Genomic DNA, 12,809 nt, shown 5'->3' with positions numbered 1-12,809 from the left:
ACCCGTCTGCCACAGGAGGTTCTGGGGGATGAAACCTAGGAACGGGGTGAAACCTGCTGCCTTTGCAATTCTGACTAGAATCAAGGAAAATGTTGAGAGAAGCCTATTTAATGTGGTGGAAAGACTGACCAAGACAGAGGCAGGGGAAAGGGTGCTGTGGTGGCACCCCATAAACCTGCTCCAGGCGTGGGGTGGCAGCTCGGGGTGAGGAGCAGAGGTAAGGTCATATATCCAGTACATATCAAAGTTTTGTCAACTAGGAAAATGAGAAAATGCTGCTTTGCAATTCTCTCAAAATGCACTTATTGCCGTCTCAGCAGATTCCTGTCTCCCTCTGGGATGCAGAAATCAATTAGTCCAGTCTGAAAGAAAAATCAAGTGTGTCTTTTGCTGTTTTGTAACATGACAGACACTTCTGCAGTTACCTGGCTTCAAATAGGCATCTCCATGAGCGAGCAGATGCAGAAAACGCCCAACCTAAAGGGATGAGCAGCCTTTGCCTTCAGTCATCACTGACTGGTGAGATTCGTCATGCCCTTAAAAACTTGAGAGCAGGCTCAGCTGCTAACGCAAAACTCCTACTTCTGATTCAAAACATGATGTAATTTAAATATCAATCATTTTTCCCTAGAAAAAAACACAGTCAAGCCTGCATGGCAAGGCTGTATATCTATGCTGCCATAAGACTTCCCCTGCGTAAAACAGAGACCTTTTGACCCGAGGGACTTTGCTTCCTCTGGAGGAAATCAAGAGGGAGCAAAGTTCACTGTGATCAAAATAAGTCTTGGCACAAGAGCAGATTTCCACATGCTTGCCTGTGTGTGAGAAGGGGGTGCACAGCCCCAGCAGCCCAGAAAACATCTGATCCAGAAAGATATTTTCACCGTGTCTTCAGATTCACTCTGCCTCAAGGTTGCCTCCAAGCAGAGGAAAAGCCACCATGGCACTCCATTTCGGTGTGATCACTAGCAAATCCCCAATCCCATGGTAGCTGTGGTGCCTTCGAGAGCCAGCAGCTTTCAAAGGGACTGGTGAGGGCTCCTGTGGTTGGTTGGTTTTGGGATATTTTATGGAAACTGCCTTGGTACCTGCAGTCCTCAGCCAGCTCCAAAGCTTTGCTACCAGCAGGAGTTTCTACCATGCTGGAGTTTGGTGCCTGGGTCAGCATCTCTGCATCATCCCTGTATCCACAGCTGGCCAGATGGCTGTCAGAAGTCCTGGGAAGAAAGAGATTTGGGAAGGGGGAAACCAGGATGTGCTCCTGTCTTTTTCTTGCCCTGCCACCAAAAGCAGAGCAGAAAGTGAAAAGGCCATGGGGTGGTGGGAAAGGAAATAAGTTTGAGGGTACCTGTTGCATTCCCTCTGCATTCCCATGATGGGTGGAAGTGGGTGAGCAGCAGAACACCACCATCTCTGGGGAGAGGAACATCCACTCAGCCCCCAAAATGAGAGCAGTTACCCAGAATTTTGGGGAGCAGAAGTAACATGAAGAGTATCTGGCATTGGCAAGAGACTGAGGACAACGATTTGTGCCCAAGTGACAGCAGAGCCCTGAGAAAAATGGGAGGGAGAGGGAGAGCAGCCCCTTTTATCAGCACTGGCTGCTACATTTCTCACTTTTGGAGTAGAAAGTTGAACAACTGCTGTTTCTGGGATTGCAGGAAAGCATCTCTGGGCCACTTTGCTTAGAGGGAGGGGAGCAGGTCCATCCCTGGGGAGTCCTGGAAGGAGTCTGGCTCTTCTTGTCAACCATTTTTACTTTGCTTCCTTTAAAGGCTGGGAGGAAAGAGGGAGGGAGAGAGGACCCGAGCAATATGGTCTGAAAGAAAGAAAAAGAAAAAAAAAAGAAAAAAGGCAAGTTAAAGATGTGAAGTGCCTGGCAGAGACCCAAAGCACAAGAGCACAGAGACCGTGAGAAAAATGTAAGTTTGCTGTCCAGCTGGATGGAAATCAGATGTTGCTTGAGACTTCACAGGACTTGTAAATGAATAAAGGAATGGGCAGGAAAGGAAGGAAGATCCAGCCAGGCTGGAGAAGGCAAACCAGCAGGGCCTTGATCCCAATATGGTTAATATCCATGAGACTTATTCCTATGAGCATCAGTGACTGTCCTATCGCAGCATAAATCCTTCGCTAACTGCTAAACCAGATCTCCTGAGAACAGAGGAGTGGAGGCTTCAGGGCTTTGATGCTGCAAGTAGCAGAGGAGGAGGAGGAGGGAGTCATGAGGATGGGGAAGAGAGCCATTGCAACCCTTGCTGGAACACAAGGGAGCACAGCTGCTCTAGTGGCACTAGGCAGCTTCCATCGCTGTTCCCTATTCCCCTCATGGCTGCTCAGATACGTGGCCTGGGAATGCCAGGGTATCTGCTGGGCATGGATGACCCAGAGGTCCAGAGTGGCAGAAGAAGGACAGAGGGATGGTGGGGGAGGTGGGATACACCCTGGGGAAGGTCTGCAGCAGGATGGACACAGCTACCTTTGTTTCTCAAGTGACTTTTGCTGTTCCACGTGCAGTCAGACCATGGGATACACCTTGAGACTGATGGAAGAAGTTACCCATGCCCGTGCCTTTATTATACACAGGCACACACAAATCCTTGAGGTACCACCTGATCTAGTATCTCCTGCAGGACCTCCTGTTTGTACCCACCTGCTAAAAGGGAAAACCCATGCAAGAAGCAGCAGGGAGAACGAAAGAGGCCTTTGTGAGCTCTGTATCACCCATGCCAAACAGGGGACGGCTTAGAGACTTCTGCTAGAAACTACTCAGAGCTGCTGAACACCTGGCTGGAACCTGCTTCTCCTGCATGGAGGCTGGAGGGCTCTAGGATGACCCATTGCTGGACTGAGTGAGCAGGTCCAGGGCAGGCTCTGGTTGGAGGCACAGTGCTCATAGTGTCCCTTTCCATGCACCATGCTCAGCTTGCCAGGCAGGCACAAAAGGCCTGTCCTTGCCATTTCCCAGCGACTTGCCGTGGGAAGCTCATTCCTGCTGGCCCTGGGCTGGGAATGGAGCCACCACTGGGACCTGCAGGGCTCTTTCTGTAAGGAAACAAAGTCATGCTCCTTGCACAGGAGACTGGGGACCCCCCAGCAGCCAGCCATGGCCCAGGGCACTGCTGTGTGAAGAGCTGTAAATGCCAATAAGGATGGCTGCTGCCCCAAAATGCTCCCCACCAGAGCCAGCTTTTGGGGCCAGGGCAGTGAGGTGCTCTCCCTCTGTTCATGCAGTGCCCTTGGAGGCATCATGGGGGGAGATTTCAACCCTCTCCAGGGAGGCTTAAGAGGGACAGATGCTGGGAGTGGGTGAGGAGGCATCTGGGGAGAAGGGAGCATGCAGAAATATTCAGAAAGAGCAAGCAAGCCCAAGCTGCAACTGATGCATCATTAAAGCAGAGTGGAGCCTTAAAGAAAGAAACCCAAGGAAAACACAAAACCCCCACCAAAACCTCCATCTGAACACGCTCAGACAGTCTTTGTGACCTGCTGGGACCTTGCCTGGGGATGTCTGGGCTCCGGGCTCCCTCTAGAGGGTTTTGCACAGCCAGCAAATGGCCACTCCATGGCCTTGGGAAGGAGACGGAACGGGCTCCAGGGCTCAGCCCTTCCTTCCCTTGGGGTCCTGCTTTGCTTGGGGTGGCCTTAAGAGCATCCCCAAAGTGCCCTGGTCCAGCATGAGCGTCCTCAGCTCTGCCAAGGGGCGCGGCAGGGGCAGACACTCGGTGTGTTCACAAGGACGTGTTTACAGGGATTATTTCAGCCAAGCAGGATTTGGGGAAAGGGGCATTGGAAGTGATTTTGCGCTGTAGGTGCAGAGCTGAATCCCACCTTGGAGATCCTGCTGAGGGGCTGGAACCATTCAGGGCCGAGCAGCATATCCTGAAGTGAGAGCAGGACTGTGAGCAGGAGCTGCATAAAGGCAGCTGGCCCTCACCTCTGGGCAAGGAAGGGACCTGTCTACACAGGCAACAGAGCTCGGAGCAGGAGCTGCCACCAGGAGACACGTCCCACCAGGAAGATCCCAATTACAGACACCAGGATGAGCTCCTCATCAGAGTAGCGCTGGTGTGAAGGAGCAGCCTTGGAAGAAGACCCAGCCAGCAACCCAGGGGCAGCTCATCACGGGACAGGCTGCTCCTGGCCCGGGCTGTTGGCAAGGATTTGCTGTCACGGACTTGTCCTCAGACATCTGCGACTGCTCTGGCACCAAAAGGCATTTTCACTTTCTAAAACACCTGCTTGACAGCTCTCTGAGAGCTTTTTTTGTCATAAAGGGTGATTGTAAATCTTTAGGTTTCCTTGATAATAACTTAATTACAGCCCAGACTGCCCAAAGCAATGAGGCACTTCAAACACATCCAAAGGCATGTTAACTCATCCTTGAGGTTTTAATTAGAGCAGCTGCAGGGGTAGGTTGTCAGGTAGGAAACATCTCACAGCCTTTTTGAGGGGGTCTTGGCTTTCCACCTCTCAGGCCAAAGTCACAGACACAGAGATGTCACACAACAAAAAAGAGCACCAGGAAAGAGGGTTTGGGTGCTTTTAAGATTTCCTGGAGCAATTTGAAACAAAACAATTTGAGGTCCAAACACATGAAGCTGTAGGGAACTTGAAATTCTCCCCAGGCCTTTTGACAAAGGGCTCTGCTCCAGTTGTGGCAGCAATGCCCAGCTCAGCTGTGCTCAACTATGAGCACATTCTGTTCCTTGTCTGCAAACAAATTCCAGCTGCCCTGATCCCTCCAGAAGGGACAGGAGAAAGTTGGGAAAACACCACAAGAAGTTGCATCGCTTCTAATTTCCATTTTTTCTGCTGGTGAGACAAATATTCTTTGTGCCCTGGGAGAAGACCAGCAGGATCCTGGTCAGTGCCTACCTAAGGGTGCAAGCAGTTACATCCCTACAGATAAAGCCAGAAAGGTTTCTTGAAGAGAAAGTCACATCTTACTAAACTAATATTCCCCACTGAAAGGGTGGTCAGACCCTGGAACAGGCTGCTCAGGGATCTGGTAGAATCACTATCCTTGGAAGTGTTCAAAAAATGCATTGATGTGGTGGTAAGGGACATGGTTTAGTGGTGGGCTTGGCAGCGCTGGGTTAATGGTCCGACTCGGTGATCTCACAGGTCCTTTCCCACTCAAACAATTCTGTGATTCCATGATTCCAGGGCGCAGCCGGTCTCAGCCCGGTCACTGCCGCTCCCCAGGCTGGCTGATGGTCCCCTTGTTCCCATTAGATGGTGCTCTACGCCCTCCCAAAAAATCCCTTTTACAGTCGGAGTCCGTTCCTCTGGTGCTGCATTTCCAGCTGCAGCCTCGGGTGGGAGGAGAACAGATATTTTCCTCTTCGGGGGATGCTTTCCACAGCGGCAAAGTAGGATGGGCAGGGGGGTTTGAAGAACCCCAGGCTGCGTTGAAATGCAGTGGGAAGTGCAAGAAGGAGAGGAGGTTGAGAAGATGGAGCAAAAGGCACGATCATTTCCCCCCTGCCTGGAAGGTCCTTATTTGCACTCATTTCCCCCCACAGAAGAATCATGAACTGGCAGAGGATGTCCAAACTTTCCCTGGCCAGGACTGAAGGAAGACGCTTTTCCCCTCTCCAACCATGTGGGCGCAGGGTTTGTGAGCAAACACTTCCAAAAGTGTCCTGGGAGCTTCAGCAGCTGCGGGCATGGCAAGAGACCGGAGTTCTTGTATGGATGCTGACTGTGAAGCAGGGAGCACAGTGCCTGTGGAATAGCAGGCTGCATAACTTTCTCAGTCTCCTCTGAGAAAGTGGCCTGAGAAATCATAAGAAGGAATTAAAACAACCCTCAGAGATTGAAGACAGCCTTGCAGGTGCTGTTTGTCAGTTTCTTGTTTTCTTGCAAGAGAAGGTCGAGAGGTGGTGTACCCCACTGACCAATGATGGTGATGTGTTAGTTCACTAACCAATAAGAGTTTTACTTTTCTGTGCTTTCACTTATCAGTCTATAAAATAAGATCTGAAGTAATAAACCTTAGGAAGGGAGAGAGAGAAAGAACTCTCCTGTTCAACTCACAAGAGAGTCTGTGTTGTTCTTCTCACTGTTCCCAACAGAGCGACATTCTTGTGCCTCCTCCATCACCCCTTCAAAAGCCAAGTGCCAGCCCCAGCCAGCCCTGCCCTCCCTTGGGCTCAGGCAGGTTGTACCAAAAAGCAAAAGGCACCCTCAGCCAGAGCTTGTGGAGCTGCAGGGAGCTGAAGCTCTGGGTGGGCTGAGTGACAAATCTGGCTCTGGGGAGCACCAGACACACTCCAGCACCCTCCTGGCCTCGGGAAGGAGGATTCCTCTTTAGGACTCAGCAAACTAAGCTCTTAAGCGGCGCTTGTCAGCCAACAGATAAACACACTTAGAGTTAAAAGTGTGTTTATCACCCTCTGATGGGGAATATGGCATGTGTTTATGTACAGCATGGAAGTGGAGAGGCTTTCTAACTGTGCAAGAGAGCTGCCCATGGACAGACGTGGGCTGCTTTGGCTGGAAAAAGGATTTTCATGGTTTTCTTGCCTGATTATCTCCTCTGTTTTCTTCTCAAAATGTTTGTGGGGGTCTCATCTTGAAGCCTCCAATCCATGAATCAGCTGATGGGTTTTTGCATTTGTTGCTCTTTATGAAGCCTGTTCAACCCCCCATGGTGAAGACAGAAACCATTGCCCAACAAGCCTTTCCTGAAATCCGGTTTTGCAGGACAAATCCCCCAGAGAGGCTTGTACACTGCGTGAGGGATAACTTCAGCGTACACAGTGTCTCCTTTGACAAGCTGTCAAGAGGTCTCAAGATGATCTTTATTGCTTTACACACCCTGGTTGGGAAAGCTTGAGCAAAGAGACTGGCTTTGCAGGAGTCAGAAGCCAGGCCTCTTCTCAGATGTGGCATTTTGGGCACTGCCACCCTCCCAAAACTTTGTTACTATCATTTCAGTGTAATCCAGAGCGTGGATAATGTCTGCTGGAGATGCTGCTCACAACAAGTGCTGTTCCAGAAGGTAAAAACCCAGCACTGTTTTGATTTGTGATCGACCAGTGTTGAAAGACACAAGATCTCATCCTGGCTGAGGAAAAGAGTTGCCTTTCTATGAGAAGAGGGAAAGGGGAAAAAAGATTCTTGTTTCACCAGCTGAGTTGGAGTCAATTCCCTGACAATCTCCATCCCAGTGCCATTGAAGGCAGTGTGCTGGCAGCTGCTCCAGCCCTGCCTCACACCAAATGTATTTGCCTTTTGAGAGATGTTTGAAGATGAAGAGGTTTAAAGGAGGGGTGTGAGGAAATGAGTAATGAGGAAACAGCCTTTAGGAGGCTGCTGGGGCCAGTGAGGAAGCCCAACCCTTTATGCCAAGCCTTGCATCTCTCAAGAGGCTCAACTGCTTCTGCATCTGGACAGCATCAGTGCAAGAGAGCAAGAAATGGAAGCTCCTTTTCCCCCATGGGCTTCTCTGATCAACACATCAAAGGCACCATCATAGGAAACCCCACAAGTGGGTCTCAACCTAGAGATGCTTTAGGGCCTTCCCAGTGTGGACTCTCTTTATGCCAGCCCCAGGTCACAGCCTTGCTGTGAGTTGTTTTCCTGCCCTCAGGCACTGGATAGCCCCATCGGCTGGCTGAGCTGCTGAAGTTGTTGTCTGTCCATTCAGCAACACATCTGCAATCCCTGAGTGGGTGGGAGCGAAGCATTTTTTAAACTTAACACTGAGCTTTGTGGTAGGACTAAAGTTCAACTCTCAAGAGCCTGAGTTTCATGTAGTGTGAGGGCTGGTGTAAGGCAGCCCCAGGACACCTTGTGCTGCTCACTTCCTCCCATTTAACAGTATGAAACATATAAGGGTTCATTAATATTGAAAAAAAACTGTCTCACTGCGCCCTCATGCCAGCTGAAATCATCTCAGCTGACTGCAGCAAGCTCTCTGCACCCATGAGTGGATGCCTACGTGCAGGTTGCCCTCAGTACCCAGAGAGCAGATTAAAACTTGGCTGGGTTTTAGTGCAGGCTTTGTGCAGTGATGCTTCAGGCACACATCCCAGGGCCTGGGCTGCAGTTCCTGACTGCTTAAGAAGCGCACATTTGTAACTTGTCAAAGTCTCTGCCTGGTTTATACCCTCGGGGAAAGCCCCAGGGACAGGTTTTCAGGCAGAAAATGGGGTGGTGAGCAGGGCTGGCATCCCACACAGGGACATGGACACAGGGTCTGAGTGAGGTCACCACGAACTGCAGCACAAAGGGCAGTATCACGGGCAGTTTTGGGATGGCTTTTTGCTTTGTTTCAGATTCTCCCTGCCCAAGATGATAATGTGGAACTGATACTGCACTCAAAAACTTGCTACAGAGAGCAAAGAAATCCACAAGCAGCTGTGGCTGGCTGTGCAGGGTTTGGATTTGCTGCAGGATCAAGCAGCAGGTGCTGCCTAACATCAGTGTCCCCACTGCCACTGTAGGCTGGAGCAGCTCCAGCACTGGGGATATCTGTCTGGCAGCAGCCACGAGACCGAATTTCCTAAAGGGCACCGTGGATCTTCCCCACCCTCAGCCTGGAATTTGGGCAGGAACATCACATTCCCCTCCTCCATGCCGTGCCAGAGCTGGAAGAAGAGGGAAAAGGATCAGATGCTGCAGAAGTCCTGACCTCATTCCTACCCTGCCTGCATATGTTTTGTGGTAATGCTGTGATAGTTCTCAAATGCTTCCTTTACATTTTCCCAGCCAGGCACCAACATCACTGCCATCACCCCGTCTCCTTGTCTCTGCAGGAGTGTCCTCAAGGATGCAAACGTGTTTTTGCATTTGGCTGAACAAGATGTTCTTGTCTGAGGAACCACAACAGTGTTTTTCCTGGTTTTCCATCCATCCTATTAAATCACACTAGCAGCTTTTCTTCCTGCAGTTTAGAGTAGGACTCCTGTGGCTAGTGTTATGTGGACAGTCTGTCTGTCATTTCCTATTGTCTTTTGGTCAGGTGAGCTCCAGGTTGGAGAGATGGTCTTCCTGATGGAGTGATAATGTAAAGAGATATATAAATACAGTGTCCAAAATCAGATTGGGTTGTGTCTTTCCAAGGAGATGTCAGAAGCATCCAAGCAGTGGTTTGGTGCATCAGGGAAGGAATGTGCCTGGCATGACTGGTGTGTAGAGCCTGTCCTGGGTATCAAGGAGCCATCAGACAAAAATGCTTCATGGAACATCTCCACCTGCTCCAGAGTGATGGAGGACATGTGCAGCCCTAAGCCACAACTTTGACCTTGCTGCTGGTATCAGGCACTCAATGGGTGTCTCCTCGTGATTTCTGGTCATCCCTAAGTGCATCTGTGGTGAACTTCAGTCTGATGGGGCTTTTCTCACCAAATACATTTGCCACTCCTGGAGGGAACTAGGATTGGACAGAAATATATTTGCAGGGGAAAAGGCACCCCATAACCAAGGGGAAACACAGTGGGTCTCCTAGGAGGCTGCATTTTTGACCATTTCAGACCACAGCCCAAAACAACAATGGCATGCAGATGTTTTGTCTGTGCCATTTTTAACGGGCTTAAGGTGAAGCATTAGGACAAGGAAACCCAGCCTGGCTCCCAAGCTGGTCTGACATTGCTCTCAGATGTCTTTGCTCAATCCCTGTGCTCCTCTCTCAGCCCTGAGACCATTTCACAACAAAATATTCCTCTAATCTGTTCTTGTGAAATAGGTGCGGCAAAATATGCATTGCCACCAGGATAAGCAACGGCAACCACAGGCCCAAACACAATTTTTTTTTCCTCTCTTGGTTAAAAATATGTCATGGATCACTTACTTAAGCTAAATACTTTTCAGTAATGCCCATTTTTTTTTTTAAGCTTGTGTTTCTTTTACTAGAACAGTGTTGAGACAACCCAAGTTACCAGCTAATGTCACTGTCACTTGCAGCACTACCCAATCAGTCCCATTCTGAGCAGACAACAGCCCTTCTTGATTGACTAAATATCACATTTTTCCAGTTTCTTGGCCAAAGGCCTTCAAGACCCTTGCTTCCCAAAGAGGAGGGAGAAAACACAGCACCCTTGTGTGGCTATTCAAAGGTTTTGAGTCAAATTTTCCAGCAGGGAAAGCCTATGGCGCTATCACACAGCCAATCCATGTTCTGAGCAGTGTCCCAGCACTGCTGGGAGCAGGGTCAGGCTCTGAGGCTGCTCCAAAAATTTTTCCCACATGTTCAGCTCATGCTTGAGTCCTGCCCCAGCCCGTGTGTCTTTGCTGAGATGCCTTTGACAGAGGGAGGGAGGGAGCTGATCTCCTGACACGGGGCTGTCCCGGCAGATAAAATAAATATTTAGCTGGAAAACATCTAACAGTTTTCAAAGAGGCCAGGATGGCCCAGCGTGTTTAGACTGCGTGCATAGCAAAGGGCGCTGCTGTCTTTAATCATCCTCGTATGTATTCCACACTTTTATCTGGAGTTCTTCACACTCCTCTGCAGAGAGGTTTGTCTTCTTCATCTCTGCATCACAGATAAGGAAATGGAGGTGCAGCCAGTGAGGGCTTGGCTTGGGGTGCTTGGGGTGCCATGTTTCAAGCCACCCTTTGTGTTTCCTCTCCAAGGCCGGCACGCCTCCGACAAGATGACATGAGAAGGGTTTTCCTGTTTCCAGGTGTTCCTGCTGGTGGTGGTGGCCCTTGTGGCTGGTGCCACTTGTGCCCATATCTCAGCAACAGTCCCTGTTCCCACTGTGCCCCTTGCCCCTGGATGCAGCCAGGAGATGGGTTTGCACACTGGCTCTGAATTGCAGAGGAAAAGCAATGCTGCTCTCTGTTCTGGCGCTTTGCATGATGGAGTAACCTCTCTTCTCTCCAGCAGGCTCAGATTTATTTATTTATTACTCCATTTCACAGATGCTTTAATATAAAGTAATTAGTCCTCAGGGTAGCATTAAGCCAAGAACAAATTAGGCTGTAGCACAGCGTCTCCTCTGCCTGGGTGCTCTGTTTTTTGGGAGCCCAGCAGGCGAGGCTCCTGCCTGGGCTCTGCCTGAGCTCTGTAACCAAGAGCATCACGAGGGGGTGCAGTGTTCTGGGCTTGTGGGCAGGATGAGGTCCAGGGAGCGCTGCCCAGAGCAAGCTGCTGCTGGTGGGAGGTGTCAAAGGGAAGCTGCCCCCGTCCCAGCCTCCCAGCAGCCCTCACCATGGCTGAAGAGGAGCCAGCTGAGTCCTAAGGCAAGAAATGAAGCATGGTTTTCTCTGGAAGCTGTGTGGGCTTTAATGAAAGCCTGACCCAGGGTCTTATAACCTCCTTTTTTAAAGAGAATTCCTTTTAAATTAGCACATTTGCTTTCTCAGCTCAAATGCATATTTCCCTTGCCCCACAACTTCTCCCATACAACATTCTTTTGAATCAGATTTTCACAGAAACTTTTACTGAAAACAACAGTCTAGAAGCCTCAGAAATATCCAGCCCAGCCAATACATCCCTATGGAAAAATTGTGATAAACTGATGGGTCATTCTCAGATGGAGGCTGCCTGAGCAGGAGCTGGCCCCAGACTGGGGAAGGAGCATCCCCATGCATCCCCAGACACAGTAGTGAAGTTGTCCACCCAGTGGTGTTTTATAGTTCACCCTGCTTTTCCCTATTTTCTTTGGCCACAGAGGGAATCTCTGCAGAGGATGAGAAGTCTAAACCCAGTTTTTGTATCAGAAAGCAAAGTATACCTTTGTGTCCTGGGAACCTTGTCATGCCTGGCTTTGCCAGCCCCATCCATCTTCCAGCCCCATGGGTCTAGGGGACTTGGGTTACATCCCAGGCTGGCCTACAAGGCACATGAACCTTTTCAGAACCACATTTTCACAAACTAAACTAATTTTTGCATTCTTAAGGCCGCCAGCTTTCCAAGAAATTTTAAATCCTGTAAAATTCACCCAAATCCCATAATCCCTCATGGAAACAAAGGCTGGACTGATTATTTTTTGCTAAAAGGTTGGCAGGCTTCCAGCTTTCTGAAATGCAGCTCTGCTGAAAGAAAAATCTTTTGTGGGCAGAATCATGCACTGGTGGTTTTGGAAAGACAAGTCAAAATAAGGCATTTCAGGGAAAAAAAATAAAAAAACCTTTAAATATAGTCTTGAAGCTATCTTTATCCCCAAGCCTGGAAGAAGAAGGGTCACACTTATTTTTCATCTGCTTTTCCCCCGTCCACTGATAGAGAAAGGGGCAGGTGGTTTATTTTTAGGCTCCTGTTCCTGCTGCAGATGCAAGAAAAGCCATTTTTCCCAAAGCTGCCTAGAGCTTTGTGTGCTGGGACGGCTGTGGGAACCTCTGTCTGCACCAGCTATGGGAAAATAGGGCTTGGAGAGGGTTTTGGGGACCAGGAAATTATTTGTGGGTGGCCAGATGAGGGTTGAAGTAGCTCAGCATTATCATTTCAGGGCAGTCATCAGGGGCTTTCTCACAGGGACGTCAGCAAGGATTAAATTTGGTACACTCCTGCAGTGGAGAGGACTTCCATCCTCTCTCAGTTCCATGACAGCTTTTTGCAATTCCCCAGTCTGCCCTCTACTTTAGCATCCTAAATAAGTGGCCAGCATGAAGCAATCCCTTAATTTTTAGTGACCACTTTATCCAGCCCATGACACATGGTACCCACAACACCCCTTCCTGGAGAAACACCCCCTCTGCTTCCCAGCTTTAATCTCCAGCGGGAGGACTTCGATTTTTGTAACAAAAAAAATCTGTAGAAGCCAGTGGCTTATGAGACAGTCCACCCTTGACTGTGTTTTTTGAGTGCTTCAGAGGTTTGTGAGACATGACTTCCCTTTGCAAAAGCCCTG

The sequence above is a fragment of the Parus major genome, chromosome 3 (genome assembly GCF_001522545.3).
Source record: "Parus major isolate Abel chromosome 3, Parus_major1.1, whole genome shotgun sequence".
Lineage (NCBI taxonomy): Eukaryota > Metazoa > Chordata > Aves > Passeriformes > Paridae > Parus > Parus major.
This window is presented reverse-complemented; position numbering follows the sequence as displayed.